Here is a 27,343-nt window from a genome sequence, read left to right on the forward strand (position 1 = left end):
GGTGTTGTCTTGGAAGAAGTACAGCCGGAATGCTCCTTAGAAGCAAGAATTGCAAGACTTCGTCTAACTTAATTTGGACATGTTATCAGGAGGAACCAGTCCCTGGAGAAGGACATCGTGCTTGGTAAAGTGGAAGGTCACTGAAAAAGAGGAAAACCCTCAACAAGATGGATTGACACGATGGCTGCAACAATTGGCTCAAGCATAACAAGAATCTTGAGGATAGTGCAGGCCTGAGCAGTGTTTTGTTCAGTTGTGCATAAGGTTGCTATGAGTTGGAATCAACTGGACGGCACCTAACAACAACTTAAAATTCACACATTTATGTATATATAGGTATTGTGGCTAAGAACCCGGCTGCTAACCAGCAGCCACTCCTCGGAAACTCTATGGGGCAGTTCTACTCAGTCCTATAGGGTTGCTATGAGTTGGAATTGGCTTGACAGCAATGGGTTTATGCATATTTCTTTATATTCTCACTTCTTTCTGGAAAGTATTAAAGCTGGAAATACTTACTATAAACTTATTTTCCCTCACAACAGCCCTCTTAGGCTTGCGAGGAACACAAATGTGGTGGTCCAAAGTTCTTGTTTACTTCTTGAATGCTGGTGTTGTACTTTAAGGCCACACCCCTCCATGAAGAGGCGAGTCCTACCAGAGGAGTGAGGTATGTTAGTCTGTTAAGTCCTGTAAGTCTGTTAAGGAGGAGGAACATTTCTCGAATTTGAGGTGGAGACCAGAGCAGAGAAGACCTGGGTGGGCAGCAGGTGGGCGGCCCCACCGATACTGCCAATGAGGGGATTCTTGGGTGCTGGGCTGGAGGATGGTGCCCTCTATGGAGAAATGAGCAACCCAGGAGGGCCCCTGAAGACTCATGCCAGCCCCTTTGGGTGGGTATGTAAGTCTCTCAGATAGTGAGTGAATTGGGTTAGGGCTTATGAACTATAGGGACAAATTAGCTACGTTGGAGCTGACCCCAATACTGGAAAAGCCACTTCGGCTTAGAGTCAAGAGGAAACCACTGGACAAGGCAAGGGCTTTCGGTGATGAGATACAAGACTCATCTCTAGATTTAGAACAAGCTTCGCCTGTTTACTGTCTGCGCCATTCTGTGGGTCTTCCACAGACCCTCCCCTCCCCTTAAACCACCTCGGCAGTGACAGCTTTTATGCATTTATTCCGGATGCTCCCTGGTATTTGTGAGGCAGAGTTTGCTTCTGGGTTGAGCCTGTTTTTCCAGAAATGAGCTCACATCTGTGTGTGTATCCACCTTTGGCAAGGACAAGCCCTCTTATAATCTAATGTCCTTGTGCTAGGCGTATGTTTGGAGTCAGCTATTGCCTTTGAGGCTCTAAGTCCTTGAGGACTAGAACTGGGAAATCATTACTGTGAATCCCCAGGCAGCTAAAAAGGTGCTCCGCCCTGTGGGTATTTGATAGATGTTTGGTGCTAGCTTTTCTTCTACATGCAATCGCAGGATTCTGTCATCTGGGGAGTCGATTCCACCTTGTCACTCCTCCCCCAAGCTCAGCTGCAGGAGATCAGCTTCAGGAGAGGAGTGTGTCTTCCCACATATGGCTCTGCTTTAAACTTAATGTGTTTCTTGAGTATCTTGATACCATGGTGATAGATGCCATAGAAATAGAGAAAAGGAGGACCCAAAACACCGGGGTGCTGTTTATTTTAAGCTGGCAGTATTATTTATGTCCCACAGTGGAGTGTTAGCCCTCTCTGTATCCTCACGCACTTAGACTCTCCGGCTCTGGACAAGAACTGAAATGCTGCGTTCAGTGTATAAAGCTACACGTCATCACCATTGCTTCTTACTTTGTGTGCCGTTGCCACTTTCGTAGGCACTTTCACACACATCACTTCCCTCCTCTGATCCTGTGTTAGGGCAGGTCTTATTCACTCCTGTGTTTCTGATGATAAATTTGAGGCTCAGAGAGTAAGTGATTTGTCAAAGTCACATGGCCAGTGAGTGGCCGGCCCCTCTGTTTTCTTCCTCTAGGCCTCCTTATACTATGATTGAGGAGACAGTGGTGGCTCAGTAGTAGAGTTCTTGCCTTCCATGCAGGAGACCCAGGTTTGATTCCTGGCCACTGCACTCCTGTGCCGTCACCACATGTCTGTCGGTGGAGGCTTGCATGTTGCTATGCTGCTGAATAGGTTCCAGCAGAGCTTCTAGACTAATAGATTAAGACAGATTAGGAAGAAAGGCCTGGAGATCTACTTCTGAAAATCAACCAGTGAAAACCCTATTGGATCACAGTGGTCTGATCTGAAACCAATCATGGGGATGGTGAAGGACCAGGTGGCATTTCACTCCATTGTGCATGGGATCACCATGAGTTGGTGACCGATTCGGCAGCAGCCAACAACAGTGTGCTGTGATTGAACTGTGCAATGGCGGGCACTCAGGATAGGCTGGTCAGATAGAAACCCGGTGCATTTTGGACTGTGCCATTCAAGTTAGAATTAGCTGTGTGGGGCAGTCTAAGCGCAAAGAGAAATGTGGGCACTTCTGCATGAAGCCCACAGAGAAATGTGATCAGCTGCGGAAGAATTTTGTTAGTTTTATGTCCCGAGGCAAAAGAAAGCTTAAGCCATGCCTGTACCCTGTTTTCAAGGCCGATGGCTCCTTGCCAGCACAGTCATCTCCAGTCGTCTCAGCTTACTGTGCCTGAGCTAGCCCAAATATTGGTCCTGAGAATGCTGCACTGCTGCCTTCACCCCTTGTACTGGGTTCGATAGTGTCCCCCCAAAACTCACGTCCACCCAGAACCTGTGAATGTGACCTTATTTGGAAATAGGGTCTTTGTCGATATAATCAAATTAAGATGAGATCGTACTGGATTAGAGTGGGCCCTAATTCAATGGCTGATATCCTTATAAGAAGAGGGAAATTTGGACACAGACACACCCAGAGGAAAGTGGCCATGTGAAGACAGAGGCAGAGACTGGAGTTAGGTAGCCACAAGCCCAGGAATGTCAAGGACTTCCTGCAACTACCAGAAGCTGGAAGAGGCAAGGAAGCATTCTTCCCTAGAGCTTTTGGAGGGAACATGGGCCTTCCAACAGAGTTAAGAGCTAGGCTGCTAACTGAAAGGTTGGCAGTTCACCCACCAGCCGCTCCACAGGAGAAAGACGTGGCAGTCTGCTTCCATAAGGATTACAACTTTGGAAACCCTATGGGGCAGGTCTACTGTGTCCTATAGGGTCTCCGTGAGTAGGAGTTCTTTTGATGGTAACAGGTTCAAAGCATCAGGGGACAGACTGAGCTCAGGCTGAGCCAACACAACATGAAATGCTTAAAAGTCCTGCAACTTCTTGTTTCTGGGCTATTGCCTTTGCTGTCTAGATGCCCTTTGCTGCCTCCTGCTTCTCACTCTTCTTTGTCAAATCTGACCTCTCCTTAAGGCCTAGTTCAAATATTCCCACGTTCAAAAAGTTTTCCCCATTCCCTACTATTCAAAGAGATCTCTCCCTCCTTGGAGCACCTGTGACACTACTAGTTTGAGCTAGGGTTTACAAGTAAGGACCAAAGGTGCTAAGTTATCCATGTTCTCAATTCAGAGATTCACCAGTAAGCTCCTCAAAGTTGGGGCCAGCTATCTCCGAACAAGGCTTACAAAGAGGAGTCTGGGCTGGTCCCACAACCCCCTATCCAAGCCCTCTCCCTACCAATCGGAAGTAAGAAGAGGATTCGAAAGGGGGAGGCTGAATTGCTTTTAGGGAGAGAGGCTGTTCACTCCCCTCCCTAAAGCCAAAGAAGGAGGTAGGGGAGCTACTATGGATTGAATTGTGTGCTGCCAAAAGATATGTTGAAGTCCTAACTCCTGGTATGTGTGATTGTGACCTTGTTTGGAAACTGGGTCTTTGAAGATGTTATCAGTTAACATGTGGTCAAACTGGAATAGGATGTGTCCTAATCCAATATGAGTGTTGTCCTATAAAAGATGAGAGGAGACACAGACACCCGCAAACAGGGAAGACAGCCATGTGAAGACAGAGGCGAAGATTGGAGTGATCTACGAGCTGATGAATTCCAAGGATTCCAGTCATCACCAGAAGTTAGGAAAGAAGCATGAACAGATTCTTTCTCAGAGCCTTAGAAGGAATGAACAGAGGGGATATTCCCCATCCTGCCTCCCCCCATCTAAAAAAACATTTTTTTAATTGTGTTTTTGGTGAGACTTTACACAGCAATTAGGTTCCCATTTAACAATTTCTACACAAATTATTCAGTTATTTAGCTAAAAGGCAACCTCAGGGACTAGTTTTGGTTCAAGGTTTAAAGAGTATCTCAGGGTGATAGTCTTAGGAAGTCCTCCAGTCTCAAGGGGTTCAGTTACGTATGGATTTCTTTTAAGAATTTGAGTTCTAGTCCACATTTTTTTCCCATTCTATCCAGATCCATTTATTGGTAGCCCTGATCACTAGGGTTGGTAGAGGTAGCTGGGCACCATCAAGTTCTTTTAGTCTCTGGGTAGGTGGGGCTGTGGTTCATGTAGACTATTAGTCCTGCAGACTAGTTTCTTCTTTGAATCTTTGGTTTCCTTTTTCTTTTTTGCTCTGGATGAGTAGAGACCAATAGTTGTATCCTAGATGGCCGCCTGCAAGTTTTTAAGACCCCAGACCCTACTCACCAAACTAGAACGCAGAACATAAACTTTATGAACTAAATTATGCCAATTGACAAAGTTGTCCCGCAGGACTATGGTCCTGTGCCTTCGAACCCAGGAAACTAAACTTGTGAGATATTTGGTTATGTCCAAGAAGTATCCACAACTATGCCATCTATGTAGTTTACACACATACCTGTCCATTTAGATACATCTGGAGCCCTGGTGGCACAGTGGTTAAGAGCTTGATTGCTTACCAAAAGTTGTCAGTTCAAATCCACCAGACACTCCTTGAAAACCCTATGGGGCAGTTCTACTCTGTCCTATAGGGTTGCTATAAGTTGGAATCTACTCAACAGCAAAGGGTTTGGTTTTTTTGGTTTTGATACAGATACATCTATATGTGTATACGCATGTACATATATATGCCCATACACATATATGCATATATACATACATATGTAACCGCACACATTTTTTTTTTGGTGGTACAAAATTACATGTCTTATCTTTTACCAAAAAAGTCCTTTTCTCTTGTGTATTTCTTAGTGGCATCATTTACCTTGGTCAAGCTGTGAAACAGTGATTCCCCCCACCTCCCTCCTGTCCTCTTCTTTCTGGTCTGATGAGCATCAAGTTTGTAGTACTTTGTTACTATAGCCCCAATACAGGGTCTAAGAGAATCATAAGAAAAAAATTAGAGGTGTTTGCTGGCATTGTTCTCCCCAGTGGTTGTTTGCTTGGCCCTTGGACTTGCTGCCGTGGGGTGTGGAGCAGGAGTAAGAGAATGGGAGGGGCGTGGTGGGGGAGGATCCTGCCGGAGAGGGTTCAGAGCTGCTGCCTTGAGTTCTCAGCTCCTGAGGGGTGGAAAATGGGTCTGTGCAAGCAGTTAAGCCCTGAAGTTGACCATGGAGGGTGGGTGAGAGAAGACGATGCTGTGGCCACAACAGTGAAGGAAGCAAAGAAGAGATGCATGGGGTTGGGGGTGGTGGTGGTGATGCATCCATGCCACCACCTGGCAATGTGCTAGAAGCAGGGCTGCACTTATACAAGGGCAGAGTGCCCTAGGGGAGCTTTGAGGGAGGGAGGGGGTCCTCACCAGCCTCACAGGGACATAGATAACAAGTGGCTAAAACCAAGGAGGGGATAGCAACCTCAACCCACTAAGTAAGGAGACACCCGTTCTTTGCCGCTCCCTTCTTCCTGCCTTAGTGCCTCCTGGAGGGGTTACCCTACAGAAGAGAGGGGGAGACGGGTAAGGGAAGACCAAGTCTAAGCTAGATTCACACATGGATCCAGCCTGCATGGGCTGAAGGGGAGGTGAGGAAACTTGAAATTTTAAAATGAATAGGACTGAGTCTTCAATCTGAAATAAGTGAAGGTGACTGGAAAGCTATGGATGTGGCAAAGATGGGATTAAGGGTTCTGCTGTTGGGGGTGGGAGGAGGGAATCAACCTGGACTAGTTAGGGGCAATTATTGGACCACAATTCATGTTTTTACCTCTCTCCCCCAAGTTGTTGAGATTCTTCAATAAACTGTTTAGAATTATTTTTGTACCTGTCTGAAGTTTTTTGGCTCATCCCTTCTACCAGTCTGAAGTTTTTTGAGGGAGGAGTGTATTTGATTTGGTGGGGGGGGGTGATCAGTAAATGCTTGTGGTGCAAAGTAAGGGACACACACTGAGTGTGATTAGGCAAGAATGTTTTATTTATTTATTTATTTTTATTGTACTTTAGATGAAGGTTTACAGAACAAACTAGCTTCTCACTAAGCAGTACGCATATTGTTTTATGACATTACTTTCCCTTCTTAACGTTGGGTTCTTTATTACCAGCTTTCCTGTCCCCTCCTGCCTTCTAGTACTTGCCCCTGGGCTGGTGTGCCCCTTTAGTCTTGTTTTGTTTTATGGGCCTGTCTAATCTTTGGCTGAAGGGTGAACCTTAGGAATGACTTCATTACCGAGCTATAAGGATGTCCAGGGACCATATTCTCAGGGTTTCTCCAGTCTCTGTCAGGTCAGTAAGTCTGGTCTTTTTTTGTGAGTTAGAATTTTGTTCCACATTTTTCTCCAGCTCTGTTCAGGGTCCTCTATTGTGATTCCTATCAGAGCAGTCAGCGATGGTAGCCAGGCACCATCTAGTTGTACTGGACTCACTCTGGTGGAGGCTGTGGTAGGTGTGGTCCATTAGTCCTTTAGACAAATCTTTCCCTTGTGTCTTTGATTTTCTTCATTCTTTCTTGCTCCAGATGGGGTGAGACTAGTGGAGTGCCTTAGATGGCCACTCACAGGCTTTTAAGACCCCAGACAGTACTCGCCAAAGTAGAATGTAGAACATTTTCTTTATAAACTATATTATACCAACTGAGCTAGATGTTCCCCAACACCACGGTCCCCTCAGCCCTCAGCCCAGTAATTGCATCCCTCAGGCAGTTTGGATGTGTCTATGGAGCTTCCATGACCTTATTTTGGACCAGTCCTGCTGGCTTCCCCAATATTCTGTACTGTCTTACCCTTCACCACAGTGACCCTATAGGACGGAGTAGAACTGCACCATAGAGTTTCCAAGGGGCGCCTGGCAGATTCGAACTGCTGACCTCTTGGTTAGCAGCCACAGCACTTAACCACTACGCCACCAGTGTCACTATGAGTCGGAATCGACTCAATGGCACTGGGTTTGGTTTTGGTTTTACCCTTCACCAGAGTTACTGCTTAACTATGTCTATTTAGTATTTTTCCATCCGCACCTCTCCCCTCCCTCGGAGCTGTCAGACATTGTTTTTTTGTGTATAAACCTTTTCATGAGTTTTTATAGTAGTGGCCTCATACGATATTTGCCTTTTCATGGATTGACTTATTTCACTCAGCATAATGCCCTCCAGATTCAACCAAGTTGTGAGATGCTTTGCAGATTCATCATTGTTCTTTATCTTTGCATAGTACTCCATTGTGTGTATGTACCATAGTGTTTTTATCCATTCATCTGTTGATGGGCATCTAGGTTGTTCCCATCTTTTTGCTATTGTGAACAATGCTGCAACGAACATGGGTGTGCATATGTCTATCTTTGTGACGACTCTTAATTCTCTAGGATAGCTTCCTAGGAGTGGGATTGCTGCATCATATGGTATTTCTAGTTCTATTTTTCTAAGGAAGTGCCATATGGTTTTCCAGAATGGTTGTACCATTTTGCATTTCCATGAGCGGTGCATAAGAGTTTCCATCTCCTTGCAGCTTCTCCAACTCTTGTTATTTTCTGTTTGTTGGATTCATGCCAGTAATGCTGGGGGTGAGATGGTATCTCATTGTCGTTTTGATTTGCATTTCTCTAACGGCTAGTGATAGTGAGCATTTCCTCATGTGTCTGTTAGCTGCTTGAATGTCTTCGTTGGTGAAGTGTCTCTTCATTACCTTTGTGCATTCTTTAATTGGATTATTTATCTTTTTGTTCTAGGGGTGTTGGATTTTCCTATAGATTTTAGAGGTTAGACCTTCGTCAGATTTGTCATAGCCAAAAATGTTTTCCCAGCCTGTAGGTTCTCTTTTTACTCCTTTGGTGAACGCTTCCGATGAGCGTGTTTGTTGAATTTTTAGAAGATCCCAGTTATCTAGCTTATCTTCTGAAGTTTGTGTGTTGTTAGTTATGGTTTGTATCATGTTAATGCCATGTATTAGGGCCTCTAGCATTGATCCCATTTTTTCTTGTATGATTTTTATAGTTTTTTGGTTTTGTATTTAGGCCTTTGCTCCATTTTGAATTAGTTTTTGTGTACGGTGTGAGGTACGGGTCCTGTTTCATTTTTTTGCAGGTGGACATCCAGTTTCACCAGCAACATTTGTTTAAAAGACCGTCTTTTGTCTATTTGACGGACAGTGTGGTACTTCTGTCTATAGCACCATGTCGGCTCTGCCCCCAGGCAAGCATGTTCTTGATGAGGTGGGTTTAACTTTTGATGGGCAAGATGGATCCCAAGTAGCAGTTCAGATTGGCCATTTGCTTGTGGCTCCCCACCCCCCTTCAATCTGTTCCTCTCTGCTCAGACAAGAGGTCCTCTGTGTGGACCCCTTACATATGGACCTTCCACTGGGTGATCCTGTTCAGTTCAGTTTAACAAGTGGTTAGCAAAGGCCTACTGGGTGCCAGGTACTGTCCAACAGGTCACAGAAGACAGCAAGGCAAAGCCCTATGCTTACTGTGTGCAGACCTGTAGGGGAGATAAAAACATAGGAATTTCAGTATAATGCAATGGGTGCTCCCTTGGGTGGCAGTAATCCACAGTAGGAGAAAGGCAAAGGAAGGCACTGAATCTGGGCAGAGGGATGAGGGAGGTCTTCCTGGAGGAAGCAGGTCAGAGGTCATCTTGACATCTGGTCTGGTTTACCCTCAGGGCAGCCTTGGGCTTCTCCACTCCTCACAGCCTAAAGGCCACCATCTGGCGTCAGCCAAAGTGGAGTCCAGTCTCCAAGGGCACACCACTGGGGGAGGAGTGGAGGGGTGTAACAATGATCTGTTATGTTATCTTTCCCCACTAACATGTTCACTCTCAGAAGGTAGAAAAATAATTCTAAACACTTTACTGAAGAGTGTAAGTCTTATCATCATTCTCCTTTTGTAGACAGAGAAAACGAGGTACAGGGAGGCTAAGCAACTGGCCCAAGGACACACAGTAGAAGCACCAGAGCCAGAATTCAAACCTGGCAACCAGGCCCCATAGCCTGTGCTCTCAGCCTCAGATTAGGTGTAATTTTACATGCCAAGAAAATGTTTCCACTTTAATCAACTTGATCAAATGGAATACTTGTTATAAATTCACTCCCTTTAAAGGTGCTAGTTCCTCACTTGCACCTTCTGGAAAATTCACCCTTGATTTAGGTGTTCAGTATGGGACTCAGTGTCACCGAGCCCTGGGAATGTGTTACCACTGAGATTCTGTCGTCCAGATGTCTGGAAACCTCATTTAAAAAAGATCTCAAAATAAAGTTCTTGTTGTTAGGTGCCATCAAGTCGGTTCTGACTCATAGCAATGATATGTATAGCAGAAGAAAACACTGCCGGGTCTTGTGCCATCCTCGCAATCATTGTTATGCTTAAGCCCATTGTTGCAGCCACTTGACCCATGTCATTGAGGGTCTTCCTCTTTCTCCCTGACCCTCTGCTTTACCAAGCATGATGTACTTCTCCAGGGACTGATCCCTCCAGACAACATAGTGAAAGTATGTGAGACATAGTCTCACCATCCTTGCTTCTAAGGAGCATCCTGGTTGTACTTCTTCCAAGGCAGATTAGTTCATTCTTTTGGCAGTCCATGGTATATTCAATATTATTCTCCACCACTGCAATTCAAAAGCATCAATTCTTCTTCCGTCTTCCTTATTCATCGTCCAGCTCTCACTTTCATCAGAGGCGAATGAAAACACCATGGCTTGGGTCAGGTGCACCTTAGTCTTCAAGGTGACATCTTTGCTTTTCAACACTTTAAAGAGGTCTTTTGCGCAGATTTGCCCAATGCAACGTGTCTTTTGATTTCTTGACTGCTGCTTCCATGGGTATTAGTTGTGGATCCAAGTAAAATGAAATCCTTGACGACTTCAATCTTTTCTCCATTTATCATGATGTTGCTTATTGGTCCAGTTGTGAGGATTTTTTTTTTCTCTTTATTTTGAGGTATAATCCATACTGAAGGCTATGGTCTTTGATCTCCATTAGGAAGTGCTTCAAGTCCTCTTCAATTTTAGCAAGCGAGGTTGTGTTTGTTACCTGCAAAATGCAGGTTGTTAATGAGTCTTCTTCCAATCCTGATGCCCCGTTCTTCTTCATATAGTCCCAAAATAAAGTTAGAAATAACTAAATGGGGAAAAAACCTCTGAGAAATGATTAAAAAGCAACCACCATACTTTTATCAATAAAATTAATAATTTATTAATATCATCTCATGCTAGAGTTCAGTTTTCTCTGATTGTTTCAAAACAGTCTTTTTATAGTTACATTTGGTTGTAGATCTCTTAAGTCTTTCCTAAGCTATGCAAGAATATCTTATTTTAAATTTTGCTCATTCTATTTGTTGAAGAAACTGGGTCGCTTGTCTTGTAGAATCACTAGGAAGACTGATGAATATGGTTTAAGATTTCTTTGTGATTCTCTCAGTCTCTAGGCTCTATCCTATCAGGGATGTTCAGTCAAAATACTGTGTTTTAAAGTCACTTGAAATAATTCTTCTTTATGTGATTATGAAATCAACTTGATACACTGTTAGTTTCATTTATTTCAGTTTGGTTTTGATTGACAGGGGTTGCCATTTCCAAATAGGATTTTGTTTTTTAATTATATAAAATATTTACATGGCTGAAAGTCAAAATTATACAATAAGATATAAATGCCTGCCCGCTTTCTCACTGAACTCATCATTCTCTTTCTCCGCCTAAAGATAATGATTTTTTATTAGTTATTGCTTTATCCTTCCATTGTTGTTTATGTTGTTGTTGTGTGCCATAGAGTCGATTCTGAGTCATAGCAACCCTATAGGACAGACTAGAACTACCCCATAGGGTTTCCAAGTGAGCGACTGGTGACCTGCTTCCATAAAGATTACAGCAAAGAAAAACCCTGTGGAGCAGTTCTACTCAGGAACACATGGGGTTGAGGTGAGTCGTAACCGACTCCGCGGCAATGGATTTGGTGTTTTTTTTTTTTTGGTTCTAACAAAAAAGGTAGCATACTATATGTACTCTTCTGACCTTGTATTCCTCACAAACCAGTATGCTTTGGAGGCCATCCTTACTCCTTTTCACAGCTATGTAATTTATTCAGCCAGCACCTTATAGATGGACACTTGAGTCGTTTCCAGTCTTTGCTATTACAAATGGTGCTGCAAAGAATAACCTGGAGCACGTGTCATTTCACAACTTTGGTAGTTATGTTTGGGATAGGCTCCTAGAAATGTGATTGCTGGGTCAAAGGGAAAAGGCACAAGCAATTCTGCTAGATGTTACAAAATCCTCGTCCAAAGAGACTGTGTACCATTTTGAATTCCTATCAACAATGTAGGAGAGTGACTATCTCCTCAGAGCCTCACCAACAGAGTGTATTTTGGAACTTTGGGATTTTTTTGCCTCCCTGAAAGATAATAAATGGTATGTCACTATAGTTTAATTTTGCATATCTTAAGCAATGGTGAACATATCTTCATTTGCTTTTGCTTTTATGTGAAATGCCTGTGTATATCTTTTGACCATTTTTCTACCAGGTTATTGGGCTTTTTCTTCTTAGAAATTCTTTCATTGTTAAGGATATTAGCCTTTTGTCTGTGATATAATTTGCAAATATTTCCCCCAGCTTTTCATTTGTCTTTTGATTTTGCTTAAGATATTTTTATATTATCACGGAGTCAAACTTATTAATCTTTTTCCTTATTATTTCTGGATTTTATGAGCCATAATTAGGGAAAATTCTAGCCTCATCTAGGTTACCAAGTAATCCACCCATTTTTTTTCTTCCTTTTTTTTTTATTTTTTTATTATTTGTATGGTTTCATTTTTACATTTGGATTTTTTTTTAATCTTGAAAAATATATAGGTGACAAAATATTTGCCATTTCAGCATCTTCACATGTATAGTTCAGTGACACTAATGTTCATCGTGTTGTTCGATACATTTAGATCTTTGATCCACTTGGAATTACCCAGGTAACTAACAACAATTTTGGATAACGGAAGGCTGGGACACTTATTGTTTAGAAAATGTAATGCAGGCCCAATTAAAAAAAAAAATTTTTTTTTAAAGAAGTTGTTTGTAATTCAGACTTAGTCAAACAAAAAGCATCTACTGAGTGTCTATGTACACACTAGAGTGCTGTGGCTGGGTGAAATTAAAAAAAAGAATAATCATCTGGACAAAAGCCTTTAAAAAGTCAAGTAACCTTGAAGAGGGGGTTGTTACTGATAGTGGCCATGGAGTCACCTCTGACTCATAGCAACCTTATGTACAACAGAATGAAATGTTGCCCAGTTCTGGGCCATTTCCATGATCATTGGTATGGGAGCGTTGCATGCCATCGAGTTGATCCAACTCATAGTGACCCTGTAGGACAGAGTAGAACTGCTCCAGAGGGTTTCCTAGGCTGCAATCTTTATTCTTTCTTTCTTTTTATTGTGCTTTAGGTGAAAGTTTACAGATCAAATTAGCTTCTCATTCAACAATTTATAAACAAAGTGTTTTGTGGCATTAGTTGCAATCCCCGCAGTGCGTCAACACTCTCCCCTTCTCCATCTTGGGTTCCCCACTTCCATTCAGCCTGTTTTCCTGTCCCTTCCTGCCTTCTTTCTTTGCTTTTAGGCAGGTGTTGCTCATTTGGTCTCATGTACATGGTTGAACTAAGAAGCATGTTCCTCTCATGTGTTATTGTTTGTTTTATAGACCTGTGTGATCTTTACTGAAGGGTGACCTTCAGGAGTGGCTTCAGTTCTGAGTCAGCAGGGTATCAGGGAACTATAGTCTCAGGGTCCTCCAGTCTCGGTCAGGCTGGTAAATCTGGTCTTTTTTTGTGAATTTGAATTTTGTTCTACATTTTTCTCCCACTCCATCCGGGGCCCTCTATTGTGATCCCTATCAGAGTGGTTGAGGTGGTAGCTGGGTACCATCTAGTTCCTCTGGACTCAGGCTGGTGGATGCTGGGTTCATGTGGTCAGTTAGTTCTTTAGACTAATATTTCCTTTGTGTCTTTGGTTTTCTTCATTCTCCTTTGCTCGGATGAGATGGGACCAGTAGATGTATCTTAGATGGCTGCTTGCAAACTTTTAAGACCCCAGATGCTACTCACTAAAGTGGGATGTAGAACATTTTGTATATGAACTATGTTATGCCAATTGACCTAGATGTCCCCTGAGACCATGGTTCCCAGCCCTGTAGGCTGTAATCTTTATGGGACCAGATCACCAGATCTTTTCTTCCACAGAGCGGCTGGTGGGTTGAACTGGTGACCCTTTCGTTAGCAGCAGAGCACTTAATCACTGCACCACCAGTGCTGCTTGATATGCGTGTAGAGGTCATGAAAAAAGCAAATGAGTGGCTCAGACAGTGAAGGCAAAGAATTCTCCCTCCACAGAGGGAGAGAGCTCTGCGGGCTGGGTGACCCAGGAGGCTTCAAGAAGGAAGTATCTTCACTTAGTCCTGGAAGGATGAATAGGATTTAGGCTGACGGAAAGCAAACAGAAGTGCATCCAAGCAAGGACAGCATTGTGAATAGAGGTAATGGGGGCTCCTGAAGGCGTTTGGAAAACCCTGTAAACAAGACTCATCATAGAGGACATATGCGAAGCATCTGACACTGTCCCACTGCAATTGGAAAGCAAAGCTCTCTGCTCCAGAAATGAGGAGGCTGTCTTCAGTCTCTATGGGCAGGGACCATCTTAGAGGACCCGGGCATAAAAGAACCCCTCCCCAGTTAACTCATTTTTGGTGGTGAGCTGCTTGCAGATGCTGAACTCCATGGGCAAAGACACTGTGAAGATTGGGATTTGGTTTTGCTTTAATCATTCCATTCTTTGCTGGCACTGATGGGGTGGGGGGTCCTTGAGTCTGCAAGAGGACCCAGCCAGCTCTCCACAGATGGGGACACATAGTAGCCTTGTGTTTCCTGCTTGGCCAGCCCATGGAAGGTAGACACCTAGGCTTGGAGGGGTCTCTGCTTAGGCACCACTGCTTCTCCTCCTCCCCCTGCCCCCATATCCCCTTCTTCTCTCCAACAGTCAGAATAAGCACTGGCATTTATCTTGGAGGGGCAGACAAGCCTAACAGCCTAAAACAGCCACCTCACCACCTGCCACTATACACTAGAATCTCATCTCCTTGAGTATTAAAGTAAAAAAGGCCCCCCAATTTTCAATTAATCTATTCGTGTGTGTGTGTGTATTTGCAGGGGTGGGAATATTTTGTGGCTTTCCCTCTTCTGTTACTCCCAAGAACCACTTGCAGGCCCCACACCCATGCCTCTTTGTCTGGGCTGCCCCTGGATTGCAAGGGCCCCCTCACCATGCATCCTCCCACTTCAAGGCAGGGTGACACTGCAGAATCATCCCCCAAAAGAATTTATTTAACTTCTTGAGAGAATCTATTTCCTACTTATGTCTAACCTAAGGTTTTTAAGGAAGACCAAAGAAGAATTGATGCCTTTGAATTGTGGTGTTGGCAAAGAATATTGAATATACCGTGGACTGCCAAAAGAACAAACAAATCTGTCTTGGAGGAAGCACCACCAGAACGCTCCTTAGAAGCAAGGATGGCAAGACTGTGTCTTATATACTTTGGGCACATTGTCAGGAGGGATCAGCCCCTGGAGAAGGACATCGTGCTTGGTAAAGTACCTGGTCAGTGTAAAAGAGGAAGACCCTCAATGAGATGGATTGGCACAGTGGCTGCAACAATGGGCTCAAGCATAACAACGATTATAAGAATGGTGTAGGACCAGGCAGTGTTTCGTTCTGTTGTGCATAGGGTCACTATAAGTCGGAACTGACTCGATGGCCCCTAACAACAACAACGACAAAAACAACAATAACGCTTTCATGCTGCAGAAATACAAAATACCTGCATATCACCATTTCTTGATTACAGATGCTACTGTTTTTCCCTCTTAGAGGGCCACCTGGACAGTGGGTACCCTGGCTCTGCCACTATCCACTGGGTGACCTTGGGCAAGTGACTTGGGTCAGAGTCTGTGTCTGCACCTGTGATAACAGGGACAGCAAGCCATGCTTTGCCCGGTTGTGGTGAAGACTACAAGTGCCTGGCTCATGGGCAGAGCTCTACGAAAATTTGCTTTATTGATATGTCCAAAAGCCTCTATTAGTGTAGTCCTCAGCCTTCTGTGTCTCCTAACCTTACCCATCCTGTTTTCCAACACTTTAACCAGTCCCTCTTTTTGAGGGCATTGCTCTGCTACAGCACTGAGCTCACCCAGAAGCATCTTTTGAGCCTCTATTGGAAATATTCCTTTCCAAGCAAGGTTTCCACCGACAAAACTGGCCTCTAGGCCCAAGTAGGCTGCCCCAGGGAGAAAGCATTCCTTAGATACTGCTAGCAGGACAGGAGCAGACAGAGGTGATGTATTTACCATTTTGTCCTCAGCTACTGGACACCAGGCTCTGTGGGAATTAGTGAAAGGCATCTTGAATTTCAGGGCACATATTTCTATCCGAGGTTGAGCTATCTACCTTCTCCCTCCACGGACCTGCACCATATCCTCCCAGAAATAAGTGACCCAACCTCCTTGTGGAATGACCTACCCAGAAAGCAAGACTTCCTGGGTATAGGAAGAGAACTGGGACAGCACATGAGGGAAAGATGAGGCTCTGGTGAATTAAACAGGGCACATATGGCTGGTCGGAGCCAAGTCATTAATGTTTCTGCTGATTTCCCCTTGGGGTCATAGGAACTATTTTTCTCTCACCTTTACTTCTCTCTTGCAATCTGCAACCTTTTTTATAACCAAGATGGTGGTACACAAAGTCAGGCACCCCAACACCTCCCCATAATCCTTATTTCAATGTCTTCCTCCCTCCCTTTTCCTTTGGCAGAAATTCCCAAACTTGTCCCCAGGCTGCCCCTTTACCTCACTTTCTCCTAAAAGCATGGCTGATTTTAGCCATGGTCCTACCCAAAGGACTCCTTTGTATCTTATTATCTCAGGACCTGTGATTATTAAGGTTCTGTGTCAGCTTGGCCGGGCCATGACTCTCAGTGTTTTGGCAGTTATGATGTGGTTTGGCAGTTATGATGTATTTTGGCAGTGGTATAATGGTGTAATCACCTCCATGATGAGATCTGATACAGTGTAATTACCTCCATGATGGGGTCCTCTGTGAGTAGCTGATCACTTGAAAGGGAGTTTCCTTGGGAGTGTGGCCTGCATCCAATATAGGTAGGCTTTCTGGCAAGACTGGTTTGCTTTTGTTCTCTCTGGATCCTGCAGCTGGCTCGTATTCATTTGACCTTCAGTTCTTGGGATTTCTTGCCTGCCAGTCTTGTGTTCGCCAGCCCCTGCAGCTATGTGAGTCGGAAGAAGCCTCCAGCCTGACCCACAGGCTTGGGACTTTCAATCCTCTACAACTGTGTGTGCCAGTTCCTTGTTATAAATCTCTCTCTCTCTCTCAACCTCTCTCTCTCTCTATATATATCTATATATACATATAGACACTTCACTGGTTTTGCTTCTCTAGAGAATCCAGCCTCAAAATGTTAATGATTGTAGACCAGATGAATTGTGGAATGACATTGTCTTAGGCAGAGTTCTCTAGAGAAGCAAAACCAGTAAAGCATATAAATATGTGTAGAGAGAGATTTACATCAAAGAAATGGCTCATGCAATTATACAGACTGGAACATGCCAAGTCCGTGGATTAGTATAGAGGCTTCTCCCAATTCACGAAGCTGCAGGAGCTGGTGAATCCAAGATTGGCAGGTCAGAAGGCAAGGCTCTTGCTCACAGGCTGTGAATATCGATGAATACCAAGATTGGCAGGAAAGACTGCAAGGCTTCTCCTGATTCATGCAGCTCAGGGGTTGGCAAACACAAGATTGACAGGTCAGAGAGCAGGGTTCCACTCATAAGCTGTGAAGATTGACAAATCCCAAGATCAGCAGATAAGTTGATAGCTCAAGTTCCAAGAACCGGAGGTCAGACGAATGGGAGGCAGCCACAGGACCCAAGGTGAGAAAAAAGCCAGAACATCTGCTTATATTTGAATGCAGGCCACACCCCCAAGGAAACTGGTTTTAACTGATTGGCTACACACAGCAGATCCCATCATGGGAGTGATCACATATAAACACTGAGAATCATGGCCCAGCCAAGTTGACACATGATTTTAACCACCATGGTCCACCCTTGTCACATGTACACATCTCATTAAACCATACATAATCTCTGAATAAAGACAATTATAAAGTCATACTTGTGCCTAACATAATACAACTAACATGTGTACAACCAAAAACACACTAGCCCTGTTTATATCTTATATTTTATATGTGGAAGAAAACAAAAATTTCTGATCCACACATACAAAGTAGAAATACTCATAACAATTACAGCCCTTGTTTCTGCAACTGGTCACGTGGCCGTAACTGGTATTTAGAACTATCTTCTTCATTTTTTTTTTTTTCTTCCACCACCCATTCTGTATTCTCTTTGCCCTCAGCAAGCACCTTAGCTGGCTGTGGTTCTTGCCTGGTAGGGTGACCCAAACCTTTATTCCTGAAGGGTCTGGGTCATTAGTAGTCATATCAGAATTAGGTTGTCTACTTCTGTAATTTTATTGTTAATCTTCTGAATTTCTGATTGCTGTCTGTCTATGGATTTTTCCAGCTTATTAAATTTTCCATTATGTTCCTGAATAATCTTTTTAATTTCCTCAATTGCTTTGTCTGTGTGATCCTTGGCTTGTTCTGCATATTGCCTCATTTCCTTCCTGATGTCTTGAAGCGTTCTGTATATTAATCTTTTGTATCCTGCCTCTGGTAAGAAGGCACTTTCATCTAGAAGATCCCTGGATTCTTTGTTTTGAGAGCTTGTTTAGGTGATCATGGTCTGTTTCTTCATGTGACTTGATATTGACTGTTGTCTCTGAGCTGTCTGTAAGTTATTGTATTAGTTTATCTTATGTTTGCTTACTATGCCTTAGCTGCTTGCTTTGTTTTGTTTTGATAAGCCCAAATGGGTTGCTTGAGTGAGCTAAGAAGCTTGATTATTTTTGCCTTTGAATCTCTTACGTCCTGTCCCCAGCTGGCTAGAGCTGTTATCAGGTATATCAGTCTAGGAGTCCATTCACTTTTCTTGTATGAATTCAGCTCATGTGTCCAGTTAGCTGATCACCAAATGCGTGGTACAGGCTCTGTACTACAGTCTTAGAGGGGTAGGAGTGATTGGTGTAGGTACCGGTATCTGATTGCAGCAGGGGATCACACTCTGAACAAGGCAGGGGGCTGAGAATCATCCCCCATGTGTCTCTGAGGAAAGCATGTCTCTGTTCCCTAGAGCGTGCAGGTGGGTGGGTTCTGCAGATGGACCATGGGCACCTAATGTTTTTGGTTGTAAGGACTGGGAGGTACCAGTTATCCTTGGACACCTGTCACAGGTGGCTGGGTGACCTGAGTGGAGCCACCAGTTGTTAGGCCCCTGATGTGGGTAGGTGAGGGCCCTGTATAATAGGCAAAGCAATGTCAAACATCAAATACCCACCTCTCTGCCGCGCAGCTGAAATGGTTGGAGTCTGCCAACAAGGGCCTCTTCTCCTGAAATAGGCCCACACAGGTCCATGCAGGGGGGAAAGGTACTCAAAGTCTATGGATCATTTATGCCTGGACAGGAGCCACTTCTGTCCTAAGCTCCCCCGGTTAGTGGAGCTGGCAAATTATCTTTTCCTTTAATTGCGAATTTATTCCTTCTCCAAGGCCGGGAAGATGGCGCTAGGTGCTCAACAGGGCCTATCTCAGGCCCAGGGAAATCAACCTCCGAAGCTGGCTTAGGGGTGGGGGGCGGGGGCGTGGTAAAATATACGCAAGTACTTAGCTTTTGCTGAGAGCGCCCTTCTTCTCTGGTACGGGAGGTGTGAGCAGGCTGTGTGGCTGGCTGCTTCTCTCTGAGGAAACTGCAGCTGAACGCTAGTACCAGCCTGCCACCGCTGCTCCCGGGAATGGTGCCTGAGGGCTCCCCGCAATTCAGGCCTGGTAACTCCTCTCCGCTGAACCATCTCTTCCTCCCCCTTGCCCCGTAGTTCATTTTATAAGCTTGCCTTTGATGTTCAGGGCTCCTAGCTTGTCATAAATACACTTGTTTCACTTGTTTTTTCAGGTCTTTGTTGTAAGAGGGCTCACCGGAAGCATCTGTCTATTCTGCCATCTTGGCTCTGCCTCTCATGTCAGAATTGGGTTGCTGTAGGTTTCCACTGACTTTAATCATAGGGCATGGTAGTACTAAGAGACACCCTAAGGGATCACCTGCATTCCAGACATACTCTTCTTTACTTCCATTATGAAATAGCAATCCTATTTCCTCTTGGTAATCAGGATCAATCACACCAGCCAGTGTGGTAACTCCTTCTTTGCCTGTGATACAGAGGCATAAGGAACCCAAAGTGGCCAGGTGACATTCTTAGCTTCCAGTTCAACAGAATCAGTAATGTGTCTCAAGGTGAGAACATTTCTCCATTTGAAACTAAGACCTCTAGACCTACGGAGCATAAGGCCGCTGGGACAGGAAGCAAAAAACTTGTGAGTAGGTCACTAGGGGTAATAGTGAGTGATGCCACTCCCATTTCCACCCCTTGATTCCTGGACCCATGAATCCTGGCTTTGGGAGAAATAGCACCGCAGATTGAACACTGGTTTAGAGTATATACAGCCTCTTGAAGAACATTGTCCCAAACTTGCAAGGTATTGCTACCTAGCTGGGGCTGTAATTGTGTCTTTAGAAGGTCATTCCATCATTCTATCAAACTAGCTGTTTTAGGATGATGGGGGAACATGGAAAGACCAGTTATTCCATGAGCATGGGCTCGTAGCCACACTTCATTTGCTGTGAAGCGAGTCCCTTGCTCTGAGGCAATGCTGTGTGGGATAGGACAATGGTGGACAAGGCATTTTGTAAGTCCACAGATAGTAGTTTTAGAGGAAGCATTGTGTGCAGGGAAGGCAAATTCATATCCAGATTAAGTGTCTATTCCAGTAAGGACAAAACACTGCCCTTTTCATGATGGAAGTGGTCCAATGTAATCAACTTGCCACCAGCTTGCTAGCTGATCACCTTGAGGGATGGTGCCATGCTGGGGACTCAGTGTTGGTCTCTGCTGCTGACAGATTGGGCACTTGGCAGTGGCTGTAGCCTAGTCAGCCTTGGTGAGTGGAAGTCTGTGTTGCTGGACCCATACATCCCTACCACCATGCCCACTTTGTTCATGAGCCCAGTGAGCAACGATGGTAGTAGTTGTGGAAAGAGGATGACTGGTTTCCACAGAATGCATCATCCTATCCATTTAATTGCTAAAATCCTTCTCTGCTGAGGTCTTCCTTTGGTGAGCATTCACATGAGACACAAATATCTTCATTTCTTTGGCCCATTCAGAGAGGTCTATCCACATACATCTTCCCCATAAATCCTTGTCTCCAATTTTCCAGTCATGTTCCTTCCAAGTCCTTGGCCATTCAGCCAAACCATTGGCCACAGCCCATGAATCAGTATACAATTGCACATCTGGCCATTTCTCCTTCCAAGCAAAGTGAACAACCAGGTACACTGCTTGAAGTTCTGCCCATTGAGAGGATTTCCCCTCTCCACTATCCTTCAGGGAAGTCCCAAAAAGGAGCTGTAATGCTGCCGCTGTCCACTTTCGAGTAAACCGGGCACGAGTTTTCCCTTCTTCAGTCAAATGATCATAAGGAACTCGCCATGAGGCCATAGGTGCAGACTGGGAGATGGAAGGTAATGTGACAGGATTGGAGGCCACGGGTATTTGGATCACTTACTCATGCAACTTACTCTTGCCTTCAGGTGCTGCTTGGGCAGATCTTGTATATAAGACTTCCATTTAATGATGGAGTACTGCTGTGCACGTCCAACTTTATGACTCTGTGGGTCACACAACACCCAGTTCATGATGGGTAGCTCAGGCTGCAAGCTGACTTGGTGTCCCATGGTTAAGCATTCAGTCTCTACAAAGGCCCAGTAACAAGCCAAAAGCTGTTACTCAAAAGCAGAGCAGTTATCTGCAGAGGATGGCAGGGCTTTGCTCTAAAATTCTAAGGGTCTGTGCTATGATTCACCAATAGGGGCCTGCCAAAGACCCCAAACAGCATCTCTATCTGCCAGTGAAATTTCAAGCACCGTTGGATAAGCTGGATCATGTGGCCCAAGTGACAGAATAGCTTGCACAGCAATCTGACCCTGTTGCAGAGCCTTCTCTTGTTTAGGCCCCATTCAAAGCTAGTAGCTTTTTGAGTAACTTGATAAATAGGCTGGAGTAGCACACTCAAATGAGGAACATGTTGCCTCTAAAATCCAAAGATGCCCTCCAAGAGTTGTGTCTCCTTTTTAGTTGTGGAAGCAGCTAGATGCAATAACTTATTCTTCAGTTTAGAAGGAATATCTTGACATGCCCCACACCACTGGACCCCTAGAAATTTCACTGAGGTGGGAGGTGCCTGAATTTTTGTGGGATTAATTTTCCACTCTCTAGCATGAAAAAAAATTGTTTAAATTGTGCTTTAAGTGAAAATTTACAAATCAGTGTCTCATACAAAAATTTATATACACCTTGCTATGCACTCCTAGTTGCTCTCCCCCTAATGAGACAACACACTCCTTCTCTCCACCCTGTATTCCCTGTGTCCATTCAGCCAGCTTCTATCCCCTCCTGCGTTCTCTTCTCCTCTCCACACAGGAGCTGCCCACACAGTCTCATGTGTCTACTTGAGCCAAGAAGCTCACTCCTCACCACCATAATTATCTATCTTATAGTCCAGTCAATCCCTGTCTGAAGAATTGGCTGTGGGAATGGTTCCAGTCTTGGGCTAACAGAAGGTCTGGGGACCATGACTTCCGGGGTCCATCTAGTCTCAGACAGGCCGTTAAGTCTGGTGTTTTTATGAGAATTTGAGGTCTGATCCCACTGCTCCCCTGCTCCATTAGGGATTCTCTGTTTTGTTGCCTGTCAGGGCGGTCATTGTTTGTAGCCAGGCACCATCTGGTTCTTCCGGTCTCAGGCTGATGTAGTCTCTGGTTTATGTGGCCATTCCTGTCCCTTGGACTCATAATTACCTTGTGTCCTTTGCTCCAGGTGGGTTGAGACCCACTGAAGCATGAAAATGTTTTACCAATATGTCCAGAGTCATTGACACTTCTTCCTTACTAGGTTCTATCAGCATAATCTCATCAATATAATGGACGAGTGTGATGTCTTGTGGAAGGGAAAGGCAATCAAGGTCCTTGTGGACTAAATTATGACATAGGGCTGGAGAGTTGATGTAGCCCTGAGGTAGGAAAGTGAAGATGTATTGCTGGCCTTGCCAGCTGAAGGCAAACTTCTTCCGATGGTCCTTCAAACCCGTATGGAGAAAAAGGTATTATCCAGGTCAATAACTGCATACCAGGTACCAGGAGATGTATTAATTTGCTCAAGCAATGAAACTACATCTGGAACGGAAGCTGCAATTAGCATCACCACCTGGTTAAATTTTCAATAATCTACTTTCATTCTCCCAGGCCTGTTTTTTGCACAGGCCAAATAAGTGAGTTGAATGGGGATGTGGTGGAAATCACCACCCCTGCATCCTTCAAGTCCTTGATGGTGGTAGTAATCTCTGTAATCCCTCCAGGAATGCAGTATTGCTTTTGGTTTACTATTTTCCCAGGTAGGGGTAGTTCTAACAGCTTCCACTTGGCTTTTCCTACCATAACAGCCTTTACTCTATTTGTCAGGGATCCAAAGTAGGAGTTCTGCCAGTTACCGAGTATATCTATTCCAATTGTTCATTCTGGAACTGGGGAAATCACTACAGGAGGAGTTTGGTGACTCACTGAACCTACTGTGAGATGGACATGAGCCAAGACTCCAATAATAACCTGACGTCCACATGCCCCCATTCTGACTGGTGGGCCACATTGCCATTTTGTGTCTCCGGGAATTAGTGTCAGTTCAGAGCCAGTATCCAGTAATCCCCCAAAAGCCCGATTATTTCCTTTTCCTCAGTGGACAGCCACTCTTGTAAAAGGCCTTAGATCACTTTGGGGAAGTCTGGGAGAGAGATTAACAATAAAAAATTTTGACAGTGTGTTTGAGTCCTTCCTCAAGGGGACCCAGCCTCCCCATCATTCAAGGGATTGTGGGTCTTTAAACTCATTCAAATCTGGGAGTTGATTTAGAGATCATGACTCTCTGTTCTGGCCGTTCAAGTTAGATTGCTGTTCACCTGACCTAGAATTCATCCGTATGTACAGATCAAGAAAATATTTAGATTTCCTATCTATTTCATGCCTAGGGACACCAAGACTAAGTAGCCAATGTTGTAAGCCCAAAACGAGTCAGACTATTCTGATGACTGCTTTGACTTCGCTGTCCGTTACTGTAATCACACCCACTTTGTCAACTGAGTGCAGCCACTTGGCCTATACTACCACAGGGTCCAATCAGCCCCATTGCAATTAGGTGTCTTGATTCAGTTAGGGCAGTTCCCACTGCCAAATCTGATTCACATAAAATAGCAATCACAGCAGCCTTTAAGGATGGTGGAGCTCCCTTCACAAATTTGTTCCTCACAGTTGTGGTAAAAGGTATGTTGTCTGGGCACTCCATGTGTGGGTCTGTGGGTCTAACCTGATAAATCCACTCTAGCATGCCAATTTCCCTAAGCCTTTGGATACCTTCTTTTACAGTATACAAAGGCAGGTCTGGTACTTCAACTTGATTTACTGTAGGCCACCTCGTAATCCATGCTTTGACAACCCACCCTAATAAACAATTAGATCCTTTCCTAACTACTTGAGCTGAAACACTGAATGAAGAATCTGTGCTTAGTGGACCCATATCAATAAACTCAGATTGATCCATCTTTAAGTTCCTTGCACCGTTATCCCACACCCTTAATAGGCATTCCCACACATATTCCCCAGGTTCTGTTTGTACATATTAGAAAAGTCAAGCAGTTCTTTTGGAGTGTAGTGTATCTCCTCCTGGGCCACACTTTGTACTTCACCTTTTGGGGCTCAGTGGGACTTTAGTTATAGGTCTAGAAGTCAGAATCCTAGTGTGGAATGGTTTTGAGAACATTCGACACTGTCTTGTAAAGCATCTGCCTCAGGTGATGCCCCAGGCAATGACTCAGACAAGGGCTCTTTAGAGGCAGCTGAGCTAGGGCTAATTTCATTAGATAGAAGTGGAGGGGCTAATGGTTTTTCTGGGCAGGGTGGTTTAGCAGACAAACATAATCTCTTCAGATGGGAGTGGTTCTGCTGGCAGGAGTGATTCAACAGACTTTAGGGGCTCAGTGTCTCCAGCCTCCTGATTATCTGCTCATATGCCCCCATCCCAAGTTTCAGGATCCCATTTCTTCCCAATTAACACCTTTACTTTAACTTCAGACACTTCTTGAGGTTGGCAATTGAGCTGGCATTGTAATTTAGCCATTCTTACATTAAGACTCTGGGTTTGGTTTTTGGCAATATCAGCTGCTACTACAAGAAATAAGGCTTTCTTTCAAAGCACAAGTGGAAACTTGGAGGTCATTTATGTGGCACTTGAGCTTTGCTTCTGAAGCCCTGATGCTTCTCTTTCTTTCACAGGTTTGTCTAGTGAAAGTAGGACCAACCAACCAGCTCCCTTAAACCTTCTAATTGTGACAAAGTATAGAAAGATATCACACATGTGTTCACCCAGAGCATTGCCTTTCACCAATACCTGATCTAATGGTCGTGATATTTTGCGTATTTGTATTGCCACCTCACACCATGGATTAGGAGTGCCCTCTTTATTGCTGGAAGCAGAGTCATCAACATCTTTAAGACTAGCCAGACTTGAGAACCAATTTAGAAAACTCATCCTTACAATTTCGTTTCTCAGAACAATTTGGTACCAGACGTCCTAGGCTGAGCTCTCTAGAGGAGAAAAACCAGTAAAGGGTATAAATATATATACATACCCTTTGCTGTTGAGTTGATTCTGACCCATAGCCACCCTATAGGACAGAGTAAAACTGCCCCATAGGATTTTCAAGGAGTAACTGGTGGATTTGAACTGCTGATCTTCTGGTTAGCAGCTGTAGCTCTTAACCTCTTCACCACTAGGGCTGCAAAACATATATATAGAGAGAGATTGTATCAAAGAAATGGCTCATGCCATGTATTAGGGGTTTATATTTAGGTCTTTGATCCATTTAGAGCCCATTTTTGTGTATGGAGTAAGGTATGGGTCTTGTTTCATTTTTTTGCAGATGGATATCCAGTTATGCCAGCACCATTTATTAAAGAGACTGTCTTTTCCCCAATTCTGTTCCACTGGTTTATGTATCTGTTGCTGTACCAGTACCAGGCTGTCCTGACTACCATGGCAGTATAATATGTTCTAAAATCAGGTAGTGTGAGGCCTCCCACTTTCTTCTTCTTCTTCAGTAGTGGTTTACTAATCTGGGGACTCTTCCCTTTCCATATGAAGTTTGTGATATGTTTCTCCATCTTGTTAAAAAAACGTCCTTGGAATTTGGATCAGTATTGCATTGTATCTATAGATTGCTTTGAGTAGTATTGACATTTTCACGATGTTAGTCTTCCTATCCATGAGCATGGTATGTTTTTCCACTTATGTATGACTCTTCTGGTTTCTTGCAGTAGTGTCTGGTAGTTTTATTCACATGGGTCTTTTAGGTCTCTAGTTAGGTTTATCCCTAAGTATTTTATCTTCTTGGGGCTATTGTAAACGGTATTGATTTGGTGATTTCTTTTTGACATTCTCTTTTTTGGTGTAGCGGAATCCAACTGATTTTTGTATGTTTATCTTGTATCCTGATACTTTGCTGAAATCTTCTATTAGCTCCAGCAGTTTTCTTGTGGATCCTTTGGACTTTTCTGTGTATAAGATCATATCATCTGCAAATAGAGATACTTTTACTTCTTCCTTACCCAATTGGATGCCCTTTATTTCTTTTTCTGGTCTAATTGCTTTGGCTAGGACCTCCAGCACAATGTTGAATAAGAGTGCTGATAAAGGGCATTCTTGTCTGGTTCCCGTTCTCAAGTAGAATGCTTTCAGACTCTTTCTATTTAGTTATAGGTTTATTTAGTTGTTTACCTCTGTTTTTGTTAGGTAGGTAGTTGTTTCTAGAAATTTCTCCATTTCCTCTAGCTTTTCAAATTTGTTAGAGTACAATTTTTCATAGTATTCTGCTATGATTCTTTTAATTTCAGTTGGGTCTGCTGTGATATTGTCTGTCTCACTTCTTATTAGGGATATTTGCTTCCTCTCCTGTTTTTCTTCTTTCAGTTTGGTCAGTGTCTTATCACTGAGCAAGGCAGGGGGCTGACAGCTGACCCTGAGTGTCTGGAAGGAAAGCGTGTCCCTGTTCCCTAGAGGATGTAGGTGCGTGGGTTCTGCCGCTGGACTACTGGCACCCAATGCTGTTGGCTGAAGGACTGGGAGGCACCACTTATCCTTAGACCCTTGTTGTGGGTGGCTAGGTGGCATGGGTGGAGCCACCAGTCCTCAGGCCCCTAATGCAGGTAGGCGAAGACCCTGCTTAATAGGCAGAGCAGTGTCAAATATCATGAACCTACCACTCCACCATATAGCTGATACTGTTCAAGTTAGGCTTCAGGTATATACCCTGCTGTATTGTTCTAATGAGGGCCTACGCTATTGAAATGGGTCCACACAGGTTGATGCAGGGGTGAAAGGCATTCAAAATCCATGGACCCCTTATGCCTCTGCCTAGGAAAATGTGCTATACCTGCCCCGAGTTCCCGTCTTAGGGGAGCTGGCAGGTTATTTTTTCCTGTGCGTTAATTTGTTCCCTCTCCAAGGCTGGGACAATGGCTCAGGGTGTGTGACAGTCCTACTTCTGGCCCAGGGGATGCAGTAATCTTAGAGTGGGGAGGGGGCAGGTAAATGGGAGAGAAATTTGTCCCAAATAGGTGTTTTTTGATGTGCAGGGTAGTTTAGATGCATGAATTTATTTTTGTTGC

The 27,343-nt window shown here is 44.2% G+C and overlaps 1 protein-coding gene across 1 annotated transcript in view; it reads left to right on the forward strand.

Moving 5' to 3' along the window:
- Positions 1-23,636, forward strand: part of HNRNPLL (heterogeneous nuclear ribonucleoprotein L like) — a 91,115-nt gene extending 67,479 nt beyond the window's left edge. Inside the window, exon 14 of the mRNA XM_064277183.1 lies at positions 1-23,636. The gene's annotated coding sequence lies outside the window, so the exon portion shown is untranslated.
- Positions 23,637-27,343: the final 3,707 nt, after the last annotated feature.

The sequence above is a fragment of the Loxodonta africana genome, chromosome 26 (assembly GCF_030014295.1).
Source record: "Loxodonta africana isolate mLoxAfr1 chromosome 26, mLoxAfr1.hap2, whole genome shotgun sequence".
In the NCBI taxonomy this organism is placed as follows: Eukaryota; Metazoa; Chordata; class Mammalia; order Proboscidea; family Elephantidae; genus Loxodonta; species Loxodonta africana.